The 10,109-nt window shown below is 55.6% G+C and overlaps 1 long non-coding RNA gene across 1 annotated transcript; it reads left to right on the forward strand.

The window, feature by feature from the left end:
• Positions 1-170: 170 nt before the first annotated feature.
• On the forward strand, positions 171-9,532 carry LOC136564297 (uncharacterized). The gene is made up of 3 exons (XR_010784703.1): positions 171-242; positions 721-5,072; positions 8,672-9,532. It is a non-coding gene; the product is annotated as an uncharacterized lncRNA (long non-coding RNA).
• Positions 9,533-10,109: the final 577 nt, after the last annotated feature.

Raw genomic sequence — 10,109 nt, forward strand, 5'->3', positions numbered from 1 at the left:
CGCCACTCTCATGCTGTCCCCATCGCCAGCTTTGTCCCCCGCCTTAGTAATTCGCGCATCCTTATTCAGATTTGGTGACGCCGAGGGCAGCGTCACCCGGGATGCGGCCAATGGTTGGGGGGTAACCATGGCAACCTCTTAATTTATAGCATATCTAAATTGGCTCCAGCCTTGTGCTTGGCACAGAGGGAAAAAAACAACGCGCCTCTATTGTTGAGGGTGGCTTGTACCTGGGCCGCGAAGTGAGTACGCACCTGGCTGGGGGGCCGGGGGGGCAAGGCCGAAAATCCGCTGGCCCGCCGTTTTTTCCTTTAATTTTTATTTTCATTTGCATTCATTTCTCTTCAAGGGATGCTCGGGGAGGAGTTGCGGGGTCCCGAGTTGCTCGGGGGCAAGAGCATCGCCTGGTTTTGGGGGGTTTATTTTGTTTTGCGCAAGGGGAAGAGAGGCTTTTGTCTGGAAGAGCAACAAGTGGGAAAAAGAAGAGGGGGGGATTGATTTGGGAGGGGGGAGGGGGCGGTGGGGATGGGGAGGAGGCCGGGGGCTCCTTCCCGCAGCGGAGCGGGATGCAAAGTTCCCCCGGAGGTATGCGGCCCCCCCGAATCCCCGCGCTTTGTCCCCCGGGCCCTTCCCCGCTGCCCGCGGCAGGAGCGGGGCCGGGCCGGCCCGGGGGGCGGCGGCCGCGCCCCCTCCCACACGGAGATTTCTCTTTAATTCCAGGTGCGGCGGAGCCGAGACCCCGCGGGAGGGAAGGGGCAGCGCCGGCCCCGGCCTGGGCTCGGGGGGTTTGGGGAGGAAGATCCAGCCTGGGGCCGGGGCAGCTCTGCCTCCGTTCCCCGCGGCTTTCGGGAGGGGACGAGGCAGCGCTGGGGTCCGGCCGTGCGGGGAGGAGGAGGAGGAGGAGGAGGAAAGCGGCGGGGCAGGTGAAGGCCGAACATTCCTTCCCATTCCCCGTCGTTTTCCATAACCAAAATCCCTGTATTTTTATATTAAATATATATACTTAAAAAAAAATTATTTTCCACCGCTCCGGCCCGAAATAACCCGTGGCTGTGGAGCCTCCTGGCGCTAGGAAATGCTCCTGGTAATGGCAAAAAAAACCCCAAACAACAAAAAAACCCCAGAAAAGCCTCATGTCAAAATCCTAACAAATCCTCCCTCGGCGGGAAGTGGAGCAGGTTTTGTGTGTAGGGATATTTATGGAAAGAGGGAGAATCGAAATGAGAAAATAAACAGAGAGAAGAGATTCAGGGAGGAAAAATAAAAGAGAAGGAAAAAAGGGAAATAAAAAGAGGAAAAGCGCAGGAGGAAAAAGGAGAAATGTATGCAGGAAAAAAAAAGATAGAGAAAGGCAAAGGAAAAGAAAGAGAATGAGGAAAAATAAATTAACGGAAACGAAAAAGGAGCTAAGAAGAGACAGAGGAAAACCACAGAAAAACGAAGAAAAAAAAATAAGAGAAAGGCAAAGAAGCAAAGAAAGAAGAAATAAATGAACGAAAGAAAAATTGCACAGAAATAAAGAAGGCAAGGAAGAAGATGGGGGGAAAATGAAGGAAAAAGAAGGGAAAAGGAAAAATAAACGGAGGAAAGAAATAAAAATACAGAAAGAACGGCTAGAATAGAAAAGAATGGAAACCAAAAGGAAAGGGCGAAGGAAAAGCGCCAGAGAGAGGGAACAAGGAAGAGGAGCAGGAAAAAAAGAAAACAAAGACAGAAGGAAAAAAAGCCACGGAAGAGAGAAGAAAGGAAATGAAAACTGCAGCGAGTTTAAAAGGGGAGAAACGGGCAAGAAATCGAAGGCACGGGAAGGAGGAGGAGGAGGGACCGGAGCCGGGGCCGATCGCGGCCGCGCTCTGCCCAAGTTTGCGGCATTCCCTGGGCGCTCCTGGGGAATTTGGGATGTGCGGGATGTGCGGGGATGTGCGAGATGTATGGGATGTATGGGATATATGGGATGTATGGGATGTATGGGATGTATGGGATATATGGGATGTATGGGATGTATGGGATGTATGGGATGTGCGGGATGTGCGGGATGTATGGGATGTATGGGATGTGCGGGAATGTATGGGATGTACAGGATGTGCGGGATGTATGGGATGTATGGGATGTATGGGATGTATGGGATATGCGGGGATGTATGGGATGTACGGGATCTACGGGATGTGCGGGATGTGCGGGATGTGCGGGCCCCGCTGCCAGCGGAGCCTCCACTGCTTTCGGGGCAGGATCCAGCACGGGAGCGGGGTCGGGGCATCGGGAGCAGCGGGCAGGCCCCGCTCCGGGCACGGCCGGGGTGTCGAGGGGCTGGAGAGCCGCGGGCACACGCGTGTCCCGGGCAGGGCTGTGCCCTCCCTCGGCACCGGGCTGAGGCACCGCGGGCTGCCCGGGGCCGCGCCGCCGAGAGCGGGAGTGCGGCTGTACCCTATGGATAACCTATGGATAATCTGGGCTGTATGGATTGCCCCTGCTGGGTGCGGGAGCGGCACCCGCGCTGTTGGTTTTGCCCACGCACACCCCCGTGGGGCCCCTCCCCGCCACCCTCTGTCCCCCCCACCCAGCCGGGACCCCCAGCCGGGGACCCCCAGCCCGTCCCCCGCTCCCCGCGGCCGCCCCCGGTTCCTTTTTCGTTTGAAAGTCGAGGAATAAAAAAATCCAAGGGGAAAGGGAGGAGGGGAAAAGCCACCCCGAGCCCCAAGAAACTCCCCCCGGCCACATTCCCCCACGGGAACAGATGGTAATTCAGGGCCCGTAAGACCGCCTATATGTAACTAATAAACCTTTTGTGCTTTAACAGGGTAATGCGTGGAGAAGCAGCGTCGCTTATACAAGATGTTGATGGAATTTACTATATTATTAAAGGAAAAAAAAATCCCCTTTCAAGAATAAAGTGTATCAACTTACAACACAACAGACGGCAGAGGGATAAGTGAAACAGACAAAAGACAAACAAGATAATAATCTGTTTCCAATCAGTTAAGCCCTGTAGAATTTGTAATACGCGGTTTGCATATTCCCCCTGTGTTTTGTAATTAATTATCTATCTGTTCGGATGCTCCGCCGCCGACTCCGTAGATATTCCCAACTATTTTTGGGGTTGTAGGCGGCGATCTCGCCGGGCACGGAGCGCGGAGCGGGGCCGGGCTCCGCGGCTCCGGCCGGCCCGAGGATGCCGAGCCCGGGCGCGGTGGGAGGCGGCGGCTCCGCGGCCTCCGCGCTCCTCCGCGGGGCCGCTCCCCCCGCGCTCCCCTCCTTTCTCCTGGTAAGAGGGGGGACGGGGCAGGTTTTAACATTAAACAAACCCAGCAAGCATCTCCTCGCCGGGCCATAGGCGTTTCTGAGTGACTGCGTTACAAATTGTAAATTTAAATAGCTCACAGGATTCATTACCTCCCGCGTCTGATTTCACCCAGCCGTGAAAAATTGTCCTGGTGTACCACTGAGAAAGGGTTTGCTGCAAAGAGCCACAGTCTAATCACCAGCTTTCTCTCGCCAACAAAAGTGTAATTATTTTGTTTTGGGTGTAAATATAACCCACGGTACAAAAAAAAAAAAAAAAAAAAAAAAAAAGAAAGAAAGAAAGAAAAAAAGATAAACCTCCAGCAGCGTCTGAATGCATTACAGGGCTGTTTAAAAAGATCCGTCCTAAATTAATACCAAGGTTAAAAGGGGAAGGCAGCTGGGACATGGAAATTTCCGTATTATTGGGGCGGGGGGGGACACGAGGTGAGTGTGAGTGTGAGTGTGAGTGTGAGTGCGGGCGTGCACAGCGCGGGTGAACAATGCGGCCCCCCCGGCCCGCACAAAGCCCCACGCAGCCCCCACGCCTCCAGCCGGGCCCCCCCACCCGCGGCTGCTTCTCCCCCCTGTCCCCAGCCCAAAAAGGGGCCCGGGGAAGGTGCCGGGCACAGGGGGTGCCCCAGCTCCTCGCTGCCCTCGGTGCTGCTGGAACGGCCGCGGGGGTGTGAAAAAGAAAACAAACAAACCAAGCGCTCCAGCCGCACCGCGGATAAATACAAACGAACAACCGGGGGGGTTTTAATTCGGGTTTTTACCATTTTTACTTCGTTTTAACGAATTTTTGTTTCCTTCCCTCCGAGCTCCGGCACGGGGTTTCGGTGGGAGAAAAGGCACAAAACGAGCGGCGATGCCGGCGGCAGGAAGAACAGGGAGAAGCCCCGGCAGAGGCCGAGCGGCCGCGGGACCGCGCTCGGTTGAGGCCGTTTAACGGGAAAAAAGCGAAACAAAACCACACCAACAATTAAAAAAAAAAAAAGAATGGAAAATAAATAAATTCCAAATCAAAGTGAAGACACAAATATCTGGAGCGGGGGCAGAGAAGCGGCTGGTGGAGCTCGGAGAGCCGTCGGTGCGGGCTCGGAGCACAGCGCGGTCCCCGGAGCGCCACGAGACCCGCGGGACCCCGGCCGGGGCTGCTGCTCCCGGCTCTGGGGGCAGCCAGGGCCGAGCCAGGTGCTGCTTTGCCCTGCTCCCCTCGACCTTTCTACATCCCCCATCCTTCTCCACAGCCATTTTAACCAGTCCTTTTTTTTTTTTTCCCCGCGGGTTGCGGTAATTGGCAAAGCTTTAATTGCACCCCCAGCCCCTCCTGGCTGCAGCACGATGCCGGGACCCCCATTCCCACCGCCCGACGCTTCCCCGGGGCTAAGCCGGCCCTGGCTGGGGTCCCGCTCTGCGCGGAGCCGCGGGTGGGCACAGCCCGGCCGTGAGCAGCCTGTGCTGACAGAAACCAGCCGGAGACGGGAAACGCACACCTTCGGAAACTTAGTGACTTGAGGGGCATGCGGCAAAGAACTCGCTCCAAATTTCCTCGGGTGATCCCCGGCCCGCTCCAACCTCCCGTCGATGCGACCGCCCCCCCGGAGGGGCTGCTCGAGCCGTTCCCAGCCGCTCCCCCCGCCGCCTCCCCGCTAATGAGCGTGTGTGTTGACACGGCGAGGCGATGCCCCCGTTTGCTTTTGTTTGGGAGGTGTGAAAGAGGGAATCTGCATGAGAAAAGCCGGCGGCAACCGCGGAGCTCCGCGCAGCAGCGGCGGGACGGAGCGAGCCCGGTGCGTGGGGAGCCCGCCCTGGGAGCGGGGGGGTTCGGCGGGCACACGGGGCAGGGAAGGGAAGGGAAGGGAAGGGAAGGGAAGGGAAGGGAAGGGAAGGGAAGGGAAGGGAAGGGAAGGGAAGGGAAGGGAAGGGAAGGGAAGGGAAGGGAAGGGAAGGGAAGGGAAGGGAAGGGAAGGGAAGGGAAGGGAAGGGAAGGGAAGGGAAGGGAAGGGAAGGGAAGGGAAGGGAAGGGAAGGGAAGGGAAGGAGCCCCGGTGCTCCCGTCGGGGGTCGTGGCTGAGCAGGGCACTGGCGGGGGTCTCACCCCGCACACGGGACCCCCCCAAAGCTGTCGGGGCGTACGGTGACCTCCTGAGGCTGCGCCCCTCGGGGTCCTCCTCCCTCCCCTGGGGTTGTTTGGGCAATGGGAGGGGAAGAGCTGGGGCCGCACCTGCGGGCGGGATGGGGGGCGCGACACGGGGGACACACCGGGGACAAACAGGGGACACACGGGGGGACACAGGGCGGGCACACCGGGGGACACACGGGGGGCTGAGCGCGCCCCGCAGCCACGCAGAGCGAAGGATGCCGGCAAAGGAGGGGGAGCAGCTCCACGGGAGGGGCTCGGGGCGCTCTGCAGGGGGAAAGCGGAGCAGGGATGCCTCTCCTTGCCTTGCACGTCCCAAGTGGCAGAGGAGCCCCGCGGCAGGACGGAGGTGACAGCGATGCTTTCAGCAGGGCTGAGCCCCGGCATGGAGAGCCCTGCTGGGACCGCGGTCCCGCCGCGCCCCGCTCGGTGTCCCCGGTGTCCCCGGGAGCTCTCCAGGGTGCTGAACCTCGCCGGGCCCGGCCCTGGCCCTCGCCTCGTCCCGCGGGCACCGGGCACGGCTGCCCCGCACCCTGCCCCATTCCCCGTCGCCTTCGTGCTCTCCACCTCGATCTTCCCATCTTTGCTTTCCTTTTTTTCCTCCCTTGGTTGGTTTTCCTTTTTTCCTCTTTATTTTCTCCCCGTTTTCTTTATTTTTCCTGGTTTTCTGTATTTCTCTCTTTTTCTGTGGTTTTCCCTGTTTTTCTCTTTTATTTCTTTTTTTTGTTGCTGTTGTTTTTTTTTTCTTTACCCACCTATTTCTCTCACATTTTTCCCTGTGTTTTTCTCATTTTATTTTTCCTGTTTCCTTTTGTTCTTCCCGCCGTTTTCCCTCAATTTCTTTTTTTTTATTTGCCTCCTTTCCTTTTTCCTCCCTCAATTCTTTCTCTTTTCCTCTCTCGATTCTTCCTCCCTTTCTCTCCCCTCCTTTCTCTCTCCCCACACCCTCTGCTGCTCTATTTTTCGTTTTCCCCTCTCATTTCACACACATTCCCTTCCGATCTCTCTGCCACTCTCTGTTTTTCTCTCACTTCCCGTTTCCCTTCTCCCACAGAAAGACTGGAAATTTGGGGAACACCTCCATAGAATTATCAGACACCCACCGGACCCCCGCGATGCCCCCCACTCCTTCATCCCGAGGGGAGGGGGCTGCGCTGCCCAGGACCCCAGGATCCGTTGGGACAGGCGGGATCTCAGCGCGGGTTTTGGTTTTTTTTTTTGTTTTCACTTTAAAAACGATGAAAAACGACCCCAAAAAGCCGAGTGCCAGCTCAGGGTGGGGGGAAGCTCACGGCGAGAACGAAGCCCCGAGTGTCACGGAGAGGCGACGCTCGGGCGTTTGTGCGAACGCTCCTGTCCTTGCACGCTCGCACGCCCAAAGCACAGCGAGCAGGGGCCGCCTGCGGGGTGTCCCCCCCTGGGCTGGGGCTGGGGGTGTCCCCCTGGCCGCCCGCAGAGCTTTTTGTCCTCCTCAGCCTCTCCCGCATCTCCCTTCCCTTCCCCGCCCGCCCCGTACATCCCCGCATTCCTCCGCGCGTGTGCGCGGCCCCTGCTCACACTCGCAGCCCAAATCCTCTCTCCCCCATCCCTGTTACACACCAAAGCAAGCCTTGCACACGCACGTTCCCCCCGCAGCACCCATGGCCGTGGCCCTGCCTTCTGTGACGTACCCAGCTCCGGGGAGCTGAACCATCCCTGTGCCCCATGGTTTATGTCGGGGATGAGCTTTGTGTGTCTCCGTGCAGGCCAGGGGACAGAGCCCTCTCTGGGGGTGTCCTGGCCCCGGGGATGGGGCTCAGAGTTCGGCCTAGGTGGCTCCAGCAGCGCTTTCACAGCGCGGGGGATGCCTGGCGTTGGGCAGGGATGGGATAATTCCTCCATGGCCTCAGGGAACGGGAAAGCGGCCCGGGACCTCTCTAACCTCATCAGCTGCCTGATGTGCAGCCGTGCTGGGTGTGCTCGGACTGTCACTGTCACCTGGGCGCAGGGCCACGCTGCTTTCTCCCTCCTGCATTCCCCTCTCCTCCAGCCCTGCTCCCATCTCCTGGCAAGTCCTCGCTGGAAATGCACCCCTGCCTCCTTTAATTGCAATCAGGGTCACAAAAACGGCTCCACCCGCTCTGATTCAGGGGGTATCCCGATGATATCTGGGTATCCTGGGCTTCCCAGGGTGTCTGGAAGACAGAGGATCCAGAAGCAGGGTAATCTGTGGGGCTGTGCAGGGTTTAGAGGGGATCAGAGTCTCTGGGGACATGGGAAGCTGTTGGTTTCTTCCATTTTTTTTTTTCTTTTAATATTTCTGATAGGTTTTATTTTTTTAAATTAAATTATTTTTTAAATAGCAAGAGGAAAAAAAAAAACCCATCAGGAGAAGAACACAGGTTTAGCTTTTCCATTGGAAGTAACTCCTCACAAAGGGAGACAGGGATGGCCAAGGATCAGCCCAGCCTGGGTGAGTCCCGAGGCAGGGGCAGCCTTAACCCTTGCAGTGCCTGCGTGATGACAAAATCCCCTTGTTCCAAGCACTGGGAAGCATTGGACAATTGAATAATGAGCATTAAACAGTTGAGGACTTGCTGGGTGCAGTGCTGCTCTCCTGAATTCCCATAAAGAAATGGGCAGCTTCCCATGAGGGCTCATATCAGCACGACAGGGGAGTTTGGCAGGCATTTTAGGCCAGGCTGATGCTAATTATGAGAGGATGAGGTGTCTGTGTGTATACATGTGGATGTGAAGGTGTTCCACACAGGCTCTAAACCCCCACAAAGCACCCGAAGCTTCCCCTGACACCCCAGAGTGCTCCTCTCCACTTTGTGGGTGTGCAGGGAGTGGGGCTGGAGGGGGGAGCCTGCTCCTCCCGAGCCCCCAGGACCCCAAAGCACAGCCAAAGAGGCCATTGTCCCTTTGCCTTGGAAGCTGAGGGGGGTTAAACCTGGCAGAGGCAGGCTCAGGTCTCTGGCTCACAAATTCTTTGTCCAACTTCTCCAGACTTCAGCAGGACAGAGCTGGGAGCAGCGCCCAGCCCTGGCTCCGAGTTTCTCTGTGTTGGTGCATGAGGGAGAGGCTGCACCTCTGAGCTCCTTGGGCACAGCTCCTCCAGCTCCTCTCTTTGTTCCCCCTCCCATCCCCATCCAAACCCTCTGCAAGCCTCTGGCTGCCTGCAAACCTCAGGCACCAATCCTGCTACAATTCCTTTATAATTCTCTTATTCTCTTTTTTTTTCTTTTCTTTTTTTTTTTTTCCCCTACAGAAACACAAGGGACAAACACAATAATTTCCAAGAAGCAAAAGCTTCCCTCTGGAGAAGCCAAGAGAGACCTGCAGCAGTGTCCTGGTACGGTGTGGCAGTGACACTGATTCCATCTGACACCTGGGTGTCTCCAAAGCCATCACATTGTGTGCTGCAAATGTATATTATTAACATTAGTATGCATTGGCACAATATGGATCCATTATTCCAAATGCTTATGAGAACTAGGTGCTGTCTAGGAGCAGCTGCTGCTTTTTAAGCCTCAGAGCATCAATAGATTCATAGATTTTAGGGCCAGAAGGGACCCCAGCGAGCCTGGAGTCTGACCTCCCACCGAGTGGGAGCTGGGGGTGATTTTTGCATCCTGCCCCACAACTTGTGGGCTGCCAGCTGAGGAGGGGTTGATGTCTCCCTCTGGAAATTTGTTCCCTTGTTTTATCACTTTCCTCGTTAATCCTAAAAGAGCAGATTTTCATTTCAAAGCTCAGCTTGTGTAGGTCCAGCTTTCCACCTCTTGGATTTGCCTCCTCTGTGTAAGAAAACCCATTTTCCCTCTTTTGTTGGAGTAGCAGCAATGTTGGAGAAAAGAAAAACAAAATCAATGTCCTGGAATGTCGGCTGGAAAAAGGATTGGTACTTCTTAAGGGTGGAAATGGTACCTGGCAAGTGTTCAAATCTTGGGTGATTCCCTGACTGTAAGCACTTCAGCTTTAGTCTTTGTTTAAAAAAAAAAATAAATCTGCATTTTGTAGAGAGGGGTGATGCTGGAGGACTTTGGGTTTATAGTGCTTCCAGAAAATGAAAGAAAAGAGAGAATGAAAATCCACTAAATCAACGAAATAAAAGGAGCTGAAAGTCCTATATTATGGTCACAACAATTCTTCACACAAACACCTCCTGGGTGACAGCTGAAGATGGGTAATTATCATTCAAACCACCTCTGATCCCCAAATCCCTGGCAAAACCTCGCTGAAGAGTGAGCCAGGATCAGATGCTGAGTTTGCCTTCCTGCAGGGGTTTGTTCCTTCTGCTTTCCCCTCTGCCCCTCGATTTGGGGACAGCAGCTCTGTCCCCCATTGTCCCCCATCAGATTGGTGGCTTCAAGTGGGGTGCCAGCCCCAAAACACAGCAGGTCCCCAGCTTTTCTGGAAACCACCACGTGTGAGCCTCTAGCCAACCTCACACCCAAATTTTAAAGCAGAAACCAGTTGAAAGTGGATATTTTCCAGGAACATCACCTTGTGCCTACTGCTGAACACGTGGGAAAGGAATGATCAGTTGATGGGCTGGGTTGGAAGGCGTTATCCAAAGGAAAAATAAGAATAATTTGGTGCCTTCAGTTTGTGCCTCATGAGAAGGGAGTCACTGAGAGCCATGGGAGAGGAGACAACCCCAGCACTGGGGTATCAGAAATCCAGAGCAGGGATACAGGGATGGG

This window comes from Molothrus aeneus, chromosome 18, assembly GCF_037042795.1.
Source record: "Molothrus aeneus isolate 106 chromosome 18, BPBGC_Maene_1.0, whole genome shotgun sequence".
In the NCBI taxonomy this organism is placed as follows: Eukaryota; Metazoa; Chordata; class Aves; order Passeriformes; family Icteridae; genus Molothrus; species Molothrus aeneus.